Consider the following 22,287-nt stretch of genomic DNA (forward strand, 5'->3'; position numbering starts at 1 on the left):
ATGGACAGAATGGCATTAGACTGAATGAAGGTAGACCATGTGATGAGTGGACGAGTTCACAATAGACGAATCAGGAATTACCATGAAATCACTCATAAGTCAGGGGTGTGAGTGGTCACAAATAAAAAGATTTGAAAAAAGCTGAAGAGTATTGAAAAAGTCTGAAACAGAAAGAGCTCCCATACTTCTTGTACAGAGGAAAGCCAAATATAAGCTGAAATTCAGCTGAAAATCAAAACAAAAAAATCTGAAATCAGATGAAAATCTGAACTCTCACACCCCTGAAAGTCATCCCTTTATAGACAGTAGGGTGCTGATTCATCAGATTCAGGATAAACACAATCGTTCTAAACATAATTAGAGCCAGAAGGGTGAAAGTGTTTGACACCCTTGTGGTCCTAGATGGATGATAACAGCACTCATATCAACTGACACCACTATCGGGAATCAGGGCTTAAGTCGCCAATTTCACCATGGATCCTCAATTAAACAACACTGCACTATTTGATTCAATGAAAAAGATGAATGGTTTAAAATCTACATGTACAGTGTAGGTTCAATACCATAGAACATTGGAAGGAGCCTTATTTTCGCCATTTTTTTAATGATGATTTTATAGTCTAATCCCCATATTTGAAAAAATAACAACCTAACTTCATAAACTCGCATCGTGATTAATCTTTGTGCATTATAAAAACATGTATGAAGGACTCTCACAATAGCTAAAGGTTTTAGAATCATGTGTCTTGACTGTAGGCCCTTGCCAATTAAAGAGAGTGGGGGAAAGTGGGTGGTACATACACAAATATTAGAAGATTATTTGAAAAATAAGACTGAGACTGAAATATTTGTAAACTATTTGTGACAAGTGTGGATTCAGAGTGCTGCTTTATGTCACAATCAATTACCTGTACCTTTGCACCTTGGATCGGCTATGACTCATGGCAATATCTTTAATGACATTGGCATTCAATGACAGAATATTTATTCTCTTTTGCAAACCTTTGGTTTTGTAATAAACTGTTCAAGAGAAGAAGAGAAAAACATACAGCCAAATATTTACATTAGTGGGCTTCTGGTACGAAAGAAATTGTTTGGGAACAGGTTGTTAATGGGATATAAAAATAAAATTCATATCAATGGCAGACCTAATTGTAATCCATTTTAATGAACAGATGGAGTTTACTTTATATCTAAAAAATCTCTTACTTTACTGTACAAACTGTACATACTTTTAATATTTTCCAGATAACCTTTAAACCCAATGATAAATCGGGTTATTTAGCTACTCACAGAGGCAATTGGGGGATATTTGGTGTCTACTGCTCTCAGACTTTGTGTAATTTTACCCAGTTATACTTCATACAGTTTGTGTTCATGTATTCTTTCATATCCATGTGAATAGAATACTCTCAGGAAATTGGTTTGCTCAAAGGCACAATCTACATAGTATGAGCTGACACTAGGCCTGGGACTTTGGGGTTTTTTTCTTTTCGGGTACCCGTGGTAATTTTCGGGCGGGTACCAGGGGCCTGTTGCATGAAATGGTCTTTCGTAGAACCATTCTACGTAAGAACGAGATATCGCTCAACTGTTTCACAAAGCCGATTTGGGCGATACGAAGAATGGTCCTTGGAAAGACACCTCCAGACATGTCCTACGTAGGCATGATCTTCTTTGCACACCGCCCGCCACCGTCGGCACTGAGAGAAAATGCGTTTACGGCAAGCCACACTGACATATCACCTAAACATATTTTTTAGGGGGTTGATGGTGCATTTTATCTGGGATGGCGCCAAGTTATTTTTTATATGGGGGCTAGTTGTCATCAATTTTACGTCGACAAGACGACCAAAAACGGATGTCATTTTAACTTCTCCGGGGGTAATGTAGGCCCAAATATTTTTAAAAATATGTCTTCGTTTATTTTCCCTCCGTCCTATCCCCACCCCTTTTCCATTAAAAAAATAAACTGGAACTATCGAAATGGGCGGCACTATCTCTCTGACCCCTCATGCTTTCTCACTATAGATAATTGAACAACATGAAAGACTTCTTTAAAAGAAATTTTGTAAAGAAAAAATACATGTTTATAACGTTAAGCAAAAAAAAAGATACAAAACTAAAATGTTTAACATCTAAATCATTTATTTATTTTTATTTAATTTTCATTATGATTATTATTTTTTGATGAGATTGATTTTAATAACTGAAAATTAATTCTTGGATTTGGGACAACTTGAGATGTGAAACAGTGAAACAAAACAAAAATCTGCAGTATCAAAATAGCTAATAAAAATTTAAGATACAGATTAGGCCTATATACGAATCCATCACATGAAGATAAGTTCATCAAATAAAATATTATGAAAAGTCCATACGAAGAGGCGCATTTTAAATCGTAGGGTAGGCCCCCTTTCGGCTCCTATGTCATGTTAAAAGAATCACGGTAGTCTCTACTCCTTAATTTTGAAATGTTGAACATAATAATATTGTATATTCTTAAAACTTATATTCTTATATAAACTTCCATAAATCATATGATCAACTTTAAACTATGACCAACGTTTATGATCGTTGTAATTTTTTAGCATTTTTTCTGTAAATAGTATTTTCTCCATTGCGGATTGCACAACTTTTTCTGTGTTTTAATTATTATTGCAAAGCACTACTTTATTCACTTGGAAATGTTTGCAGCAATGTTCATATTTTCCTTCTCTTCGATTACTCATCATGCAACTGAGGTATGTTTATACTCTAATCACTCACATTTGTATTTCTTGCGTTATATCTGACAAATAAAATAAATAAATTAGATTTTTCACACGCAGCCTCTCATATTTTCCCCTTTAGTCTCATACAATCAGACACTGTTGATTTTGTTTACTCCATTCAAACCCTATTTTTACTCAACAAATAACATATTAACGCATAATTTGCTAAATTATAATTATACATAAGTATTCTATAAAAAATACAGAATATTGAACTAATAAAATGTCGAAATTACTTAGTTAAATCAATTTTTATATCGGACAAGGGTCTCTTTCGTTGAAATATCAATGAAAGGTGTCTCTAAAAGGACACCATGTTCTAAATAAGTGAAATAATGAAAAATTCGATTTTATTCAGTTATGTTTGTGAATCTTTAAAGTTTTTTCTCTTTTTACCTCATAAACTAAGCTCCATACTTAAATTCTACAATCAGTAATAAATAAAACATCATTTGATCTCCTTTTATTGAAATAAATGATTTGATGAAAAGTCGTCATTCTGAAATAAAAGGTTCAGGTGACGATGAAGACTAAATATCTTTCCGATACTATCGATATCAAACGATGTCGCGGACTTGGAAGACAAAATTGCCTTCGTGAAACGGTTTACGCTGATTTGTCGCCAATCTTCCTATCTCGGAAGAATGGTCCTAGGACGTTCCTACGTATCGCTCATCTCGTCATGCAACAGGCCCCTGGGTACCCGAAAATCATGTCGCTCGAAATATGACTGGTGGAAAAACCCCATAGGTGACGTCATCAAGCCAATGGATGCAAGCCAATTTATGAATGAAAATATAGTTAGCATGCGCATTGTAAGCCTCCCGTGCGCCACGCAGTATTCCATCGAAACAAGTGTGCAATACTCTGTCACCTCGTACCAAAATCGACCTAGAATTTCGCTTTTCTATATTTTATATGAATTATAAAAGGTATTCTCAGAGGATCTGTTTTCTCACCGATACCGCACAGGTAAGCAAATTTTTGTTACTTCTTGCTTTTCCGTCAAAATCTTACGAAGTAGCGTCGATATTACATCGTGTTCGTGAGTTTGTAGTAGAATCTATCGCTACGTGAGCAAAGTCAATTGATTTCCGGGTTTCGGAGCGTCAAATGCGCCAGCCAATCACGATCGTGTTACCATTTTCGGTTTATAATGAACTGAAAATGGTATCAAGAACGTGATTGGCTGGCGCCTCGTATGCTCCAAAACCCGGAAATCAATTGACTTTGTTCACGTAGCGATAGATTCTAAAAATCCACAAACACGATGCAACATCGACGCTACTTCGTAAGATTTTGACGGAAAAGCAAGAAGTAATAAAATTTGCTTACTTGCGTGGTATCGATGAGAAAACAGATCCTCTGAGAATACCTTTCATAATTCATATGAAATAAAGGAAAGTGGAATTCTAGGTCGATTTTGGTACGAGGTGACAGAGTATTGCAGACTTGTTTTGACGGAATACTGCGTGGGGCTGAGGCTTGCAATGCGCATGCTTACTATATTTTCATTCATGAATTTGCTTGCGTCGCAGTGGCTGGATGACGTCACTGTGCTGCAAAAGAAACATGGCGACGATTGAACGATCTCAGTCACATCATCATCACTTGAAAAACTAGTATATTTATTGATATTTCGAGGGTAATTGGTGAGATTCAAAATGAGACTTGTGTACTTTTGTGACGAGTTTACAATCATGTCTTACACTACGCAATACAAATCAAATGTATGTTATACTGGTGAGCAATTTTCGGGTATCGGGTATTGATCTTTCTACCCGGGTACCCGACGCTTCCGGGCGGGACCCGGGTACCCGGGTTTTAGTCCCAGCCCTAGCTGACACAGACATTTAAGGTAGAAAATATAGGTGACAGACATGAGACTTGAATCGTGTCAATATTTGACTGTGTAAATGCTACTAGTGATTATTAATAGACAAGGTAATAGGGAATAAACTTTGGACGCAGATGCAAGATACCAAACAACCTGCTTCTAAAAGCAAGGGTAGTCAAACATTAACTTACAGGGTAAAGACAGGGACTAATTTTTCACCATACACTGTACATGTACTGCACCCCCCCCCCTCTCTCTCTTTGCCTCTCAATGGCTCATTGAAGCCAAAACAATTGTAGGCACATATCTAGACTAAGCACAGCCATTATTTTGTAAGAGCTTTATGGATTTATTCATATCTAATTCTTAAAGGTTCCTTCAATATCATTTGAATTTCCATCTTTAACCTTCCTCACTGATTGGTAACTTGCTGTTTTCATTCTGTTCAGAATCTTGAGAACGCCAACATCAACAAAAATGTAACTAAAAAAATTCCTCAATCTCTCTGGGTACATGCAAAGGTAGGTGCTACATGTATAGTCAAGGCTCGACATTAGCGGTGGCCCGGTGGCCCGGGGCCACCAAAAATTCATCTCGGGCAACCATTATTGAAAAATGTTAAGTTTTGGTGGCCCGAATCGGGCAACCAATAATTTTCAAAGTAGCACAATTTTTCTCCCGATTTTGCATGCATTTATCAACTTTCTACAGTTCAAATTGCAAGTCAATTCGTCATGCGCCTTTTTTGTTAATCTACACACAAATACACACACACAAAGATTGCATAGTCATGACAGTATGACTGTAGACCTACCGCTAGCATACAGTAACTATTATTCAGCCGGCTGTGCTGGCTGTCTGGCTGAGCTTTGCATGCGCTATATGCGTGAAACTACTGCAGCTGGCTGTGCGCTAGCAGACTATTCAGACTCAGGGAGCTGCGATGCGAAATGTTACTGCTAAGAAATCTTCCCCAGAACTTTGAAAATCTACGTCAAAGTCACATTTTACACCAATGAAATGCCCTTCTACAGTCCATATTACTGAAACCTGATAATTTGCAAGCATTAAAAGGAGGAATTATGACCTCTCTTTTGACTCAAAAAGACCGATTTCCAAATGCATTAATACACATAAAACACTTAGGTGAGTACATCACAGTCCCACATGTGCATTTGTATGTATGTTGATATTTGGTTTATTTTCGAAGCTGTCTTGAATAGACAGCTTCTTTCTTTCTTGTTTATAAATGACTTCTTAAACCACTCCTAAGGAAGTAAATACTTTGGGAAGGCATTTTATTGATATGAAATGTGAATTTTTTCCATCATTTTGTCAAATATAGGGAAGGAATTTTCTCACTGTTTTTTCCAGATAACTTTTGCTGTTTTCTTATTTTTTTCTGTCATTTTTTTTTACAGTGATTAAACCATTTATACCCCTTCCCATTGAATATGCCTGATTAAAGAACATGTTTCTACTGAATAATAATAATAATAATAATTTTCCCCATTTTTTCTGATAATTTTGTCTTATTCATTTTTCTTACATTTTCTTTTTTTTTCTCAATTTTTTTTTCCTGTTCTTTGTTTTTTCTTACTTCATTTTTTCATTTGTCTTATTTCACTTATTCATTTTTACAATTTTTGTTTCTTTTTTCAATATACTATTCTAAAAATTATTTTTGTTTATTTCCCCCTTTTATACATTGTTCTAATTCTGCAGCATATTTTCTGTGATTTTCTCCTGCTATAATATGCTGGAAAATAAACTGGATTTGGGGCCTGCATAATCTAGGTTTTACGATCAAAAAGGAAGAAAGGAAAAATCATTGTTTTGTAAATCAATCTGAGTTTGCTATATGCACTATTTATTTACTTTACCATTATGAGTGTGTGTCTATATGGAGATTAAAAGTCCACACAACCTGGGAACAATACAATTCTTTTATTCTCTTTCAATCATTTCATATTCACAATGATAGAACAATTTATATATTACCACAAAATAAGCAAAGTAAAATAACAGCAAGCACGATTTACATACAAGATGAACAAAGAATAGTGGTACACGGTAGTGACTGCAGAATATTTCAGTTTGTTTTATTCATTTTTAATTAATGTTTTTCTTTATATTTTTCGGGCCACCAAACTTTACTAATGGGCCACCAAAAAAAATTATTTGAAGGTTTTGGTGGCCCGAACGGGCCACCACCAAAAAAAGTTAATGTGGAGCCTTGGTATAGTGCATGTGAACAAGGAAAATCACACCTACACATAAATTTAGATTGCCACCATAGAGAAAGGAACCATCAAAACGACATCAAACTTCAAAAACTGGAAACAGATCAAATTTTCTGTGATCAATCTTGACACCAGCATAATTTTATTTGGAAGTACATTCATCCTGGTATCGTGAGGACAAAAAACACCAGGGGGCCGTTTCATAAAGCTGTTTGTAAGATAAGAGCGACTTTAAGAACGACTGGTGATCCTTTCTTACGCGCAAAACCATCGCTAATGAATATACCATTTGCCATAAGAAGGGATCACCAGTCGTTCTTAAAGTTGCTCTTAACTTACGAACAGCTTTATGAAACACCCACCAGGGCCCCATAACACAAAGCTTAGCAACTCATTCTGAGACTTATTTCTAGGATTGACTGTATAATCTATTTTGTATGATCAATCATTTAATGCAGCCCCAGTTTTAAGAAGGGGGTCAACAAAAATGCGCTAAAAATGAAAAAAAATCAGCTGCACTGGCTGGCCGGCCGGCTACCATTCAGGTGTGGAAGGGAGACTGGATGGGCGCGGACAGGAGTGATTTTCATGTTCGGAGTCGCTCGGTACTTGCCAGTTTTTAGGCAGTTGTGTGAGCGATCCCAGAGTAGACAAGAGCGAAATCGCTCATCAATCCTGTGTATTTTTAAAAACTTCTCCCCTGTAAAAAGCTGAGAGAGACATTACGATAAACTCCAGATGACTCGATACTTCAGGTTCCATCTGTATGAACTGCAAATCTTTTTTTTTTTCTATCAAAATTTCCTGTAGTGAGGACATAGCACTGTAATGTTGAAAGCATATTGGAAGGCAAGCAAAGTTCTTCATCTTTATTTATACATGTAGTGCAGAAAAAGTAGAGAGGGTGTTCCTACAACTGAAGATTTATGCGAAGCATGAAATAATTTAACAGACCATAAATCCACTCATTCAATTAACTAAAAAGGCAGGCAAACTGAGCTTAAATGCACACGCTCAATGCTAGGTTTATGTAGAAACCTGTACATGTATACCGGTCTTCAATGCCAGTCTCACCAATTTTTATCAAAATCTAAACGCAGTATTCAAAGAGCATTTCTTCATTTTTGTACATGGCAAGTAACTTCATTATCTTCTCTGCTAGAGGCAAAAAGGGATATCTTTTTTTTACTTTCACAGAAATATGAAAATCCATGCTTATTTTTCTTTTGAGCAATTCAAATGCAATTTTATTGTCTTTAATCATATATTCATGGATTTATTTCTTGTTATCCAATTACGTTCTATTAGATATTGATCTCATTCTTCTCTTCCAAAATTATTGACTCAACAAAAGCCTGAAGTGAAGGCCCTTTTTTCAAATCAGTGTTCTGCAATTTTAATTATAACTTTCTTTATTTGTATTTATTCTACACTCTCTCATGTGGTCTCTGTTTTTTTTAAACTGTTTATAACACTACTATATGATGTATGGTACTATGTTTATATATCTCTATTATATGGTTGCATTTTGATAATCAAATTGAAAATGCAATATTATCAAACATATAAGTAGATAGTTTCAAAACACTCATGTTGGTGCAGAGAAATATAACAGAGACTTTGTCATTCGAAGAACATGCTAACATGTACTTTTCACTTGGCAAATATCTCCTTTTCATAACTGAATTTCATATCATTAGCACTTGCCAGTCAAAATATTACCAATACCCATATTTAGGCAGCAAAAGATGCATGCAGCCATGAAAACCACTTTCAAGGGCAACAAAAGACAAAATTTACTTGTAAAAATAGATGAATGTATAATTTGATGAATAAAAAATAAATCAGCGCTTGTCTAATAACATCAGATGCTGGAATGTTTAATGGGCGCAGTATTAACCATGCCCCTTCATGTCAGATGTTGAAATGGGGCAAGTGCCCCACATAATGTTTTTGCCCCTGAACTTAAAGTACTTGTCCACGTACACCACTCATATCAAAAATCATAATCATATTAACAGGGGGTACCTAGATATCTACATGTATGCTGTCATCATGTGAGGAAACAAAACACCTGATTTTCATCTTCATCTCTTAATCAAATTGAGGAATATCTGAAACATAATTAGTGACATCTTTCAGCATCAGTTTTCCCTTTCACATCAAGGCTATATATGTGAAGCTTATGATGCATGATCAGGGATACACAACACAAAGATTTTGATAGCAATTAATCACAAATTTCATTTGTACGATTGACTGTACAAAATGGCAAATGCAATCAAACATGGAATTCGGTCCTGTGATCGAATGTTATGTTAAAGCTACACGTACATGTAAAGGGCCTGATCATATACAATGTAGCTCTCGAAAGTACATGTTCACATGCTCTCTATGACAAGCATGCCATGGATTCATTCCGACACTTCTCAAATTCACTTCTACAGATATTAATGAACAGGTATAGCAGGGGATTTTAGTCTCAATTCCGTTTTACTCCAGAGCTAATAAAGTCAGGGGAAAATGACAAGGGGGCCTGGGAAGATTTTGTCCCCAAAATGCTCAAAAGAGCCCTGGAAGTTGAAAACAGAGCCCCCAAAAGCTAATCCAATATTGCAGATAAAGGCAACCAGTTGTAAAAAGTAACCCCCCAAAAATTTGTTAAATATTGTTGTATGATCTGCATGATGTATGGGGAAAGAACAAGAAACATGTACAGCATTTTGCATCAGACTGCACACATTTTCAGTACCCTTTTTTATCCAGTCTACATTCAGCTGCAACGCATCATAATTTAAAGGGGAAATATTGGCAGAGCAATCATTTACACGTTATTCAAGAGGTTCCTTAAAATCTAATGATATCCAAACATACCCAAATGGTTAATATCTATTATATATCCCTTACTGAAAATTTGTTTTTATTTGATTGGTCGAGAGCCATCCATGTGACAAATCATAATTTCACCAGAAAATTAATTTCATCGGATATCAAATTAGTTTGTGACATCAGAGTAGTTCTAATAGTTTTTTTTTTTACTATTCAGCGTCCGAATGAAAACCATGCAATCACTCGGGCACAGCGCACAATGGACTGCCTCCATCGTATGCTCAAAATAAAATTAATGATGGCCATCATTTAGTCATCGAATGAGCAGGGTTAGTACACAACCTTCACAATCAGACGACCCATAAGTGGATCGTTGTCACCAGTACAGCCGCCGTTCCGCGCAACACCAAACCACCCTGAGTGATGCTTGGGAGCCAACAGTAGCCACACGCAGTCTATTCAGGAACCGGCTAGCTTAGAGTGATAAGCCAATTTTGCTTAAATTAGAGCTAGGCCGATCTACATTTTGTCCAGATTTTGGAGATCATTGCCAATATTTTTCATTCCATAATAAATTATGGAAAAAATATACCGGGCATTTCTATCGAAAGTGTAGTGGAAATATTTCTATCCTCGGTTAGTCCGGCAATGTAACTATGTATTTTCATGTGTGTGTCACAAATAGTAATTGCCGAACCAACGTCAGACAAAAATATTTCCACTATACTTTCTCAAACTCGGTATATAAGCAATATATTTATTAGCTACATCAGTTACACAGGAATATCTTCTATCCTGAATCTTCTCTCTGTCATGAACTGATATTAGTAACATTCACTCCCACCACACTGTAATATTTTACTCTAGCCTTTAAATTGATATAAAATACTAGTCACTTTCCTCCAACCATTACAATACTTTTGCATATTTAAAATCGAATGCCTACATGTGAAGAGTGAAGGGAGTAGAAGAGAACAGAGCACATGGCCGAAGGAGGGGGGACTATTTTGCACTCTCTGTCAATTTACATTGCACATCTACATGTAGATGCATCTCTCACTTTCTTGCCTTGAACATGAATGTAATCACATTCTTGACTCAGTGGGAGTTCCTTCGTCCTTCCTTCGTCTAGTATTATCCCAAACCAGGCCCCACCATTATGTGCTCTTCACGGTCATCCCAAGCAAGCCCAGGCCAGGGCTTTCATGTATCATCTCTATGACCTCAATGTACATCCTACATGTTCCCTCATGCTCCACAATCTCATTCTCCCATGCTTCATAAGAGGGAGAAAATCAATTCTTTATCGCTATGAGTGCCAAGCATGTGACCTACATGCAAGCAACCTTCCCTGCATGATATTAAAAAAAAGTCCTCTCAAATATGGATGTCTGTCGACAACTATACAGCAATTTAGAGAAAAATATACACTCTGTGAAGATAAATAACCTAGAATACAACCAGGTTCAACCACAATACAAGACGAATCCTAGAATACCTATAGAATCCAGGCAAATACAATCTTTTGAAGTTGTTGTTTTTTCTAAGCTCATGAATTCTGCAAGAAAATGCTCTTGAATTAAACTGTATTTCTAGTTTCCTACAACACACTGATGGACTAAGCATGGCCACTACATTATCACATCTGTCATCTACATACTTGTACTCCATGTAGGCCTAGCTACTCTAACATGGATCCATGCACCCACTGCCTCAGAATCAATTATATTATTCCTTTGCATTTTATATTTACACTCTTCACAAGGATTAACTCAACATCACCTTGAACCAGAATAAAATGGGGGGGGACTGTTATTATGGTTGGTAAATCTACATACACCCTAACCTTGACGTAGGTTCGCCCTTCAAAGTGGAAAGGTAGGCATTGTGGGAAGGCGAGCTGATTACTATGTCTGGGGGCAGTGTTCCACTGTACTGGGCGACAATTGAACAGAGGTGAAAGAGGTGATGCTGGGTAGACTGGCGAGATTGGCGATTGTTTATTCGGTCGATGAGGGAGTGAGAGAGTGGGAGAGAAAAATGAAGAGAGGATGAGAGGGAGAGAGAGGAAGGGGGAGAAGAAATGCATGTAGAGGGAGGCAGAAAGATGTGAGAGTAGGGGAGACAAAAAGAGAGAGGGAATATAAAGATGAATAGCAGTCTGAAAATTATTATAGGCCTAAAAACAAAGAGCCATGCAGGCCTCCATAAAATTCTGAATTATACTTTATAGTGAGTACATGTACATAAATGTAACTTTAGTAGGACTATGTGTTCATGTAAATCTGGGGACCATTTCATGACATTATGTATGACTTTGACAAGTTGTCAGATACGTGTATGACAACTTTCATTAGACTGGCTGAGAAGCATTGTTGCTATGGTAACTGTCAGACAAAACAGACAAGTCCTTTTCATTAGGCATTCCGCAAGTCTACTAAAACCAATTCGAATGACCCCATGCCTGTAACCCTTTATTGATCAAAACAAACACATCGGGCCAACATGTAGGCCTAAATGTACATGTACCAATTCGGAAGAGAACCAAACATTCTGCATCAGGCATTATAAAAAGGCTATAACCAAACATATTGTAAGAAATTCAAAATGAAGAAAGCTGGAATCATACATGCCTGCTGATTTCCTTAACTTTGTGAATTTATACACTCTCACTTTGCAACACATTCAGATCACAAATGAGCCTCAATGTAGACTTCAAGGAAAATGATAAAATGTATCATTGACCAAATACCAAAATAAAATGTACAATTTACACATACCATAATAAAATGTATAATTTACCACTTTCAGTTAGTATGAAAATCTACTCTACCAGCTAGTTACATGTAGCAGGCCCTGCATTTTATGATTAACCTTCTCCAATCATGAAAAGCGTACACATGTAGCAGGTTGATACATGTACAAATGTATGTAGGCCAGGTTGTAGAAGACAGGAGGTCCCAGTGATCAGGAGTTGAACCCACAAACTCTCATTCATGATGTGAGTGCTCAAATATGGAGCCACCATGCATACATGTAGATATAGGATCCTTTCTCATTCTAAAAATACAAGCATGCCAAAGATCTCGTTAACAAGGTATGATTATGTGATGAACAGTCAAAACATGATTTGTTTGTTGTGTTTTTATTTGTTACATACTTTACCTCAAACTTCAGTGATGATTTTGATGAGTGATTGTCTGAGACTTTAGGATCTGCAAATGGAAGAAAAAATTGGAGACAATAATTCATTCAATTTACAATTTTCTTAAAACTGTATTCTGATCTGTGTATCAAATGTACAGTACATGTATACATGTAGGCTATTTGCTTGAGGCATTGATGTCAGTTGTAAAACAACAATTATGGATAATGAAATAAATGATATTTACAATAATAACAAGAAGAATAATAATCAATACAACACTTTAATGAAATTCAGAGTGAAAATATGATTTTACTATAATATATGGGATTTTTAAACAATTAAATTTGTTTCAATTAGCCGCCTATTGGGAAAAGGGGAACTGTCTATTAAATTCAACTGTAAAAAATGATCTTCTAGAATTTGTTCACAAATCTTCAAGAAACAGATTTGATATAAAGGTTGCCTAAAGAAACTAGTTTTAAACGACGTTTGATTTAGTGGCTGCTCTCAAGCATACATGTATTTCAATATTTAGCCATTAAATTGCAAAAATGAAACACTGAAAAGGACAAGATTTGAAAGGTGATTCCACAAAAACGATGGACATTAAAAACAGAGTGAATACAACAGATTCTGAACATTGCATACACTTCAAACTTGACCAAATAGAACTATATACGTATTAAACTTCTCAGGCAGGGCTCCACACTAACCCTTTTTTCCTACTGTTCCAACATGTTCATGTCGGACCAGTAGATACCCAGTTCTTCCATTTTTTACTCGTCCGAAACTAGAATTTACTGGTCTGCAAAAATAGAGATAAATGTTTTTTTTAAATGTCTTATTGCTTTTATTAACCCTTCCCCCCAAAAAACATACAAACTAACAGTAACCACATGCAGCATAATTCATGAGAGCCACTTTTGTGATTTACAAAAGAGGACAAAATATCATGTGAATAAGTTTGGTATATTTTTTGCTGGTCATTTTGAACCAGTAAATCTGGCTACAATGTATTTCTGAAAAGTTACTGGTCTGGCAGCAATTCTTTCTGGTCTGGGACCGTCAGACCAGTGCCAGTGTCTGTCTCAGGTCAAACTCACTGATTTGCAATGTGTGGACAGTGGGCTTAGAAAGAAGGGGGAAGTACAGTAGGCTATGAGCTGAAATTTTTGCAGTGGTTTTATTTTCACTAATTTCGGGAATAGCCTTTGAACTGCGAAAATAACAATGTGCGAAAATAAAAATGTCAAAGTTTTAGGAACGATTAGATGTTCACAACCATGAAATTAACAACATGCGAAAATGCACAACCAGTACATGTAGCAATGCGCAAAAATATCAGTACAAGAAAAAAATCCAGCTCATACAGTAGAGTATTTGAATGCTCTCCTGGGAGAACTGTTTTGATTTGTATCTTATGTGTGATTCTGACCTTGGAAAATTGATTAAAAAAACTTTAAAATAAGATTCTATGGCCTTTGAATATTAAGGACTTCAAATTTCAGACCTCCAATCAATGGCCAAAATCTGCTTTGGCATTGGTGTGTAGCCGGTTTGGCAGTATAACAGTGGTAATATCAACTCCCTTCTCACTCTACGTCTTGCAAGGAAACACAATTTCCTGGCTATCATCAGTCGCACCTGCGAGAGGCAATTGATGCCTCCTACATGTACTTCTCTTTCTTTTATTCCCTATCACAGTATACTGTACTTTGGGAGCCTGCATTCAGACACCTCGAGTGCCCCCAGACATGGTTTCAAAGCATGTTTAGATGAAAACAAGATATTGATTCGAAAATCTTTGAATACCAGGATGATTGAGAACACCATTTTCACCAACAATTAAAAAATCATCAAGTGTCAACTTCATGGGGAGTTGAAATATCTGTAGGACATAACATCCTTCAGCAGGTGATGTCTATCACTCAGATGGGAATTCAGGGGTTTTTTTAACCAATAGATATACTCTATTGCTATGTACACTTTTCCTAATAACGTGATTATCTCACAACCCACACTTAAATGCCCTGCATTGATCAGCATTTCATTTGTGATTCATGTTTGTGATTCAGCATTTGAAGAAAAAAAAATCATCACGTGAACTACCGAACTACGGTGGGCCTACATGTACACACAACCAACAGACACATACATGCAGAGGAGAAATTTTTCAGTAAAAACGTTCCGACAGAATGCAGCCATCCCGATCTCAACAGGGCTCGTTGACTTCTCAGTATCGTGGCACAGCATTCGTCCCAATGGACCATGCGCCCTACAGCAATAATTTTAGCTGACACGCATCACGATAGATGGAATGTTTCAACATGATGAAATTTTAATTGAAGTGAAAAGGTGAAACATGTTTATTATGCATGTGTTTTTCTTGGTTTTCTTCCAAGGAAAGCAGTTAACCATTTTCTCTGAAGAAATGAAATATTGATCACATCATAAGAAGCAATTGGGAACATTGCTCAATATAAAGCCCAGTCAGAGGCATCATTCCAAGGAGCAAGTCAACAAATAGTGTGTTTATGCTTCCATTGCAAGGACAGAATCAGCGTTTTCAAACGTATCACGATCTCCAGCTGGCTTTGCCTCATAATTTTCTTTGGGCAGAAAAGCGAGGTCAAATTGGGCGCGCCTTTTTTCGAAAGTTTTTTCCGAGTGTTGTTATTACGTGGAGGTAGCATGCAACCATGGAGCAATGCGACTGTATTTGCCAGCGGATTTTCATCTCACCAGAAGCATGTACCAAATGACGTCATTTAAACACATTTACGATCGTGGTTCTGTTTATACATGTACTTCCCCAGAAAGCTTTATTCTGGTCAAACGACGTTTACAAACGCACCTTTTTGTGAGTTTATGATCGGCGTTTTAAACAACATTTAAATGAAAGTAAGTAGGCATGGATGCAACCGTGTTTTGGACTAATCACGTATGGAAACGCTGATTCTGCCCAGAAAAGTGGAAGCACAAACATGGCCTTCGAGCTACAATTTTTTTAATACAAATTTCAAAGTAGTATTTTGGACATGGTATTTGCATCAACACTTCTAAGATGTGCATTTGCATATAAACATGTATACACATGTAGGTGTTCTATGAGCTTAACTTGGGATCAAATACAACATAGTCTAATTGTTGAATTGCCCTCAAGATACAATGATTGCTCCCAATGTATTGATGTAAAATATCACTTTATTTTTCAATCAATGTCAGGAAGTTCCTCCCGACAAGATGATTGTCACTTAAATAATGTCCGTCTCCTGTACGTTTTGCCTACTTTCCAAGTTGGCCTTTATCACTGATCTGTGATGTGCAGTGGGTGGGATTGAAAAAAGGGGGGTAAAAACATAAAATAGATTGAATGCACCACTTATTGTACATGTAGATCACCAATCTGGCTATTAAAAGGCAATTCATCATATACCCATCATCATTTGGTCTAAAACTAGTTTGGCCCCTTGTAAGAGGGAAGTTGAATACTTTCCTCAAAGCCGCCCTTGTCCACCTTTCATTAAAACGTCATATTGCATAGGGGGTAGTGATTATTTTTTTAAAAGGTACCATCCTGTATGTCTGTACAGCAATAGCTGGCAGTTCAAGAAGAACTTGGAGGAGTGTAGGTTTCAACAGGACCTGACAGCATGACAATACAGGAAGTTATTGGGAAGCAATCAATTTGGCGGATAATGTGGTTGAGTGATCAAGCCAATCAAGTAAGGTATGTTCTGAACTCCTCCTTCTGGGTACTACAAGATCAATCTACATGTACTGTACATAAAAGAAGAAAGGGTGGTTCTGTAATTGAGGAAACCAGGTACTGTACAGACAAGTACATGAACATGTACAATTGTACAAGGTACCCTCAAAACGAATTGGCCCTACATGTACAATGTAGGGTAAAATGTTGCATGATGTGTAATTAAAAAGGTTTGGCCCGTCCATTTGATGATAATCCAGTGATACTTATACTGATCAAGAAAATATGTACCTAGCAAGAATATGTTACGAGTCGTCAGACAGTGCAAAGTTTATGGGTACAAGGGCTATTTTTGTTGATTAAATTCAGGTAAATTATTACGTTTGTATGAATAATTTTGAAAAGCATATTAGAAAAATATACACCTGTGTAATCTCCACGTCTATATGTATTTCAATTCACATATTTTCAATTTGCTACTTCAGATATCCGATACTTTACATTTACATAGCAATACTCTGTGAAATCAACCAGGGAAAATGTGTAAAGCAGACGATTCAAACTGCTGAGAGATTCAGTACACTCAATGCCGACATCCCGTATGCTGATTTTGAAGATCACCTTGACAACCAAATCCCAGGACCCTCCTACACTCCCGAACATGAAGAAAACTAGATATGGCTGACAGCTGGCCACGGACCAGTAACTTGTAATGAGCTCATTTTCACCACTAGAGTGGTCACCCAGATCACACAAGAAACAACTCTATTAGGAGGCCCCTTGATTGACCGGCAGAAAATTAACCCTTTCATTATTCAACATCGAACAGGCCTGGAGCATCGGCGGGAGTAGAAACGGCAACCAGAGCTAGCAGCCATCTTCAACTTGCATCTGTGCTAACTTATTCATGGCTTATGTACGGCATAGCTTGGGAAATAATCCATTATCCCTGACGATAACCTTTCCCAGTGCACATGGGTACATGTACATGAGAGCTGACAGAGGCCTCTACAGGGATGAGACCCTACGATAAACATCGGGTGTGGAGACAATATTCTTTCATCTCTAGCTTCAGATTTCATGAATAATATCTTTCCACATTCATGCATAAAAAAGTGGTCTTGACACAGGGCACTATTAGTATTGTATACATGTACATGATTCTCAAGACAAAACCTTTGTGATATATCTCTACTATCAAAACAAACCCAAATTGCCATGTTACATCAACAAACAACAACCCAAATTAATATTTATTGAAGAATTTTCTCTCAAATTAAACTGGTTTCCCATTCCCTGTCCTTAATATACTTCATTGAGCCCAACTTGTGTGCCCGACATATCTCAGGCTGTTTAATAGGCATATTGGTTTTTGTGTTTTACTAGAAATTTACCCACATTGTGCTGCACTCAACCCAGGTGAGGTAAATGGGTTGAATTTATTCCTTAAAGGAACCAAGCACCTTTAGCAGCTGGAGCAAAATCCAGGGTAATATGCACCATCGAATAGGCAACAAGATAAACAGTACCCATATATGTTGTTATTATTATCATTCATCATAAAGGATTCATGTACAAGATTATTCATTTTATGAATCTGAGGTTCATGACTAGATTTGGAGGGGGCATGAAAATTCTCTAATGTTTTGGGGTAAATTTGTGTGGAAAAAAAATCACATTAATATCAAATAAAAAAGCATACACTTTTGTACCTCTGTAGCTCTGAAAGAAGATCCAGGTCATCTCCAGGGGCGGATTAAACATTGGTGATTTTTTGGGGGAATCAATTAAAATTTGAACATTAATTAAAATTTGAAATTTTGAAATTCAAATCCATCTACATGTACATGTACACACTTGAGATGGGGTTTTCAAATTGGTATTATTATACTCAATGCACATGTACATGTATGCTGTCATAATGAGTTTTCTCTTAAGATAGGTGACCAAATACTTGATTATACACAGTGCCTTCAAGTCTATGTATTAAAAATAGCTGAAAGCCATAAGTTTGAGAGTTAAAGCGAACAATGTCAGGTACAGTAAATTAAAAGGTATTTCTCAGTAAAAAGTGGAATGGAAACCTTATTCCATGCCCAACAAAAGGGTGAATGTGCTTGGCCAGGAACCTACCGATCAGGTTACATCACAAAGAGCCCCATTCAATGTGGACAATATACAAAATCAGAGCTCCATTGAATACGGAAAAATATACAAAATCGGAGGCCTTTTAACCCAGAAATGGGACTTAAAAATTGTGGACAATCTACGTGAAGGGAATTTCAAGGAAAATCCAGTCCTCTCCTCCAAGGAACATTTCTCACTTTCTGGTGAAAGGCAGAAAAGCATGGAAATAACAGATTTCCATTAAAAACTTTCTCACCAAGATGAATGATGGCACATACTGTACAGGTACATCTTAGATTGACATACCGTTGAATTCAATCAAACTAAAGTCCAACATTGATGATCATACTTTCTAAGAAACATGCTTGTAGGTAATTCCTCCCTTTAAAGCTCTTCCATTTTATTGATTTCTACATGTAGCTATGTGAGCCATCCTCCTTTTGGTGGCGGCAAGCCATGTATTGTAGATGTACAAAGATTGGCCAGGTGGTGTACTGAAATATTCAAGAATATGGGGGAGGGGAATACATGTGTTAAAGTTAGAAGCAGTATAAAGATGAAAATCAAGAACTTTGTGAGATCACATTACAGCGCGTCACTAATGAACTAGTTGGCTGCATATATATTAAAGTGAATTCACTTCCAAATTCGGTGATTTAATCCACTTATTCTGGAGAATCAAGTTTTTGTACCACGATACAGTCTCGTGGGTGCGTGCATGTCGACATGTCAGAAACATTGAAAATCCTTTGTATGTCAACATCAATGTCAATATGAGGCCTGTCGATATGAGGCCTATCGACAACAGCACCACAAAACATGTAATGTACATGTTTAACTTCCAAGTAGGCTATGTACAGTACAATAATTCAGGGCTCCACACTAAACCTTTTTTTCTACTGGTCCGACTCGTACATACTGTACCCAGTTTTTCCATGTTTTACTGGACCGAACCTAAAATTTACTGGTCCCCAAAAATAAAGAAAAATATAGAAAAGACTTGAGTATATTTTGCTGTCTTTTATTGCTTATTGTTACACCCCCCCCCCAAAAAAAAACAGTAATTCATGTAAACCATTTTTCAAGACGCCAGAGCCATTTTTATAATTTACGAAAGCGAATAAAATATATTTTGTATCAGTTTGATAGACATGTAATCTAATACTGATCATGTCGGACCAGTAAATCTGGCATATTCTGAAAATTTACTGTCCCAACAGCAATTTTTACCAGTCTGGGTCCGTCGGACCAGTGCCAGTGTCGCGCATGGAAATACATGTACGGACATTTGTTTGCACCCCACACGTCCCGGTTATACTGGTTTATGGTTATACCCACATAAATACACATGTACCGGAGAGCAAGTCTCCACTTTCATGCGTAATACTGCACAGAGAATTTTTTGTTAGCATCCATGTTTGCCAGCATACATGTATGTAGGGAAAAATTGAAGAAAAAAATTACTTTTAAAAAAAAATTAACAAGGCATGTGCCTCATTCTAGCTTTTTCTAGCTCACTCTTTCATCATAATGAGCAGCTGAGGGGGTACTTTTCATTTCTAGTTGCTACATGTACTAGGGATGAGTTAGGGGAAACTTTAAAAATTGGTGCTCCGGGCTGAATGTAATTACATGAAGAGTAAAATCATCAGAGAAAATGCTAAAATTTCACCAAAATCTGACCACAAATAACAAAGTTACCTCATTTTGAAATTAAGCATAATTTAAAACAGGGAATGCACATCATGATGACTTTTCATTACATGGAATGACGTCATGTCCCCACTCTTTGTTTCCCCTTTCATGTCCGCTTTTTCTTGTAATGTTAATGAAATCACAAATATTTCAGGGTGATTCCATGGTCAATCATATTTAATATGCTTTTCTGTGCCTATTCTATATACATGTAATACTTGGTGCTGTCAGTTTTTGAGTGAGTCTTTCTGTCAAGTTTATACTGTATTTTGAAAACCAAGGCTTAAAACAAAAAGGTTGCATGCTGTATATTGTGGACACCATGATGTCCCAATTCCCCAAAATCGGTCAGTTGCATTGCACAAAAAGGACATACATTTGTAGAAAAGGAGTGACTGATAATATTTTGAAATCAAAACACTTTTACCTATTTCAATATCTGCAAAACATAATGCATGTACATTGTACATATATAAGTCTCAAATAAGACATTTGAATTTGGGAAGCAACTTCAAGTTTCTTTGATATTAGTGGATACAAAATCTCTGGTCAGTTGCATTACACTTTGTCTGGCACCTCATATTTGACATTTTTTTACCCTTATACCGGCTATCGCGCCTCAAATTAACATTTTCTATTGATATGTCAAATGATGACCTTCAGATTATCAAACTGAAAATTTTACAAAACAAGCAATACTTTTCTGTACAGTGTACATGAGACAGATTTTTTTACTTCCTTTCTTTAATTAATAGTTCCAAATTCCTTACATTGATCATAATTATTTTCAGTATACATCAATAGATTTATCATACTTGTTTTTTGGCATACATGTATATGGGGGGGGGGTAATCTCTTGTCTCAATTATAGTGTTGGCTTCTCTGCCTCCATGTATAGGGTCTAAGAAAACTTAATTTATGTTAATCATTATGCACACATGCTAAATTATTTTATTGCACAGCGCCCTCTTCATTCACACTGTGTCAATCTGGGCACGTGCTCAAATTTAAGTATTATTTTTTTTTATTGTTATGAGCTTTACTTCTACCTAGGTTGACTCTTTTTCTTGATTTTTTTATTTGATTTTAATTTAATTTGTTGTTATCTTCAACAACTGTGGGGGGACCGGGGTTGGTTGGGGCTTGGGGTGGGTTGGAGCATTGTAGTTTTCTTTGGCGCCTTTGAAATAGATTTGTGCGGTGCTGCCCTCATTTTGTTTTTGTTGCAATGATAATTCAACACTTGTATTGTTAATAGGGATAGATTGGGGGCGGTGTTGAATGAATTAGTTTTGGAAGGGGTTGCAGTGTTTCGGCTTGCCCCGTGTTCCGGCTGGCCCCGGTCTCCCCTACAGTTGTATTTTAAAATTTTTGTGTTACATGCATGTTTATCTTTGTAAAGTCACATGGATTGGAAAGGAAGACCTTCGGGTTATAGTTATTTAGTTAATCTTTTTCCTTTCCCGGCATCCATGTGACTCTCCTTATCCTATTGTTTGTATATGTTGTATTATGTTTCATTATGCCGAATAAATAATAATAATAATAATAAATTGAAATTTACTGAAAAATATTATACCTAGTCCCATGTATATATTTTTTTTTGGGGGGATGGTTCAGATTCTCCTATAGGGAGAAATTTCTGAAGCTAATTTTGATCACCCTTTCAGCAAATTTTGGTGAAGTTATTTTCATAAATAAGGAGCACGATATTTTGATCTTATTTTTTTAGGAGCGCTAAAGTAGCACCAGTGCGATAGCACTCCTCAAATATGACGGTCTGTGTCAGACCATAATGCATCAATGCCTCGCCTGAGCTCGAATCACTCTTCTTGCAATGGTAGAGACGGGGTTGCTTGAATTTCGAAATTAATCGTGAAGAGGGCCAATCAGACTAAAATCTCGAGATTGAGCAAACTCGGGCT

Source organism: Lytechinus variegatus, chromosome 5 (genome assembly GCF_018143015.1).
Source record: "Lytechinus variegatus isolate NC3 chromosome 5, Lvar_3.0, whole genome shotgun sequence".
In the NCBI taxonomy this organism is placed as follows: Eukaryota; Metazoa; Echinodermata; class Echinoidea; order Temnopleuroida; family Toxopneustidae; genus Lytechinus; species Lytechinus variegatus.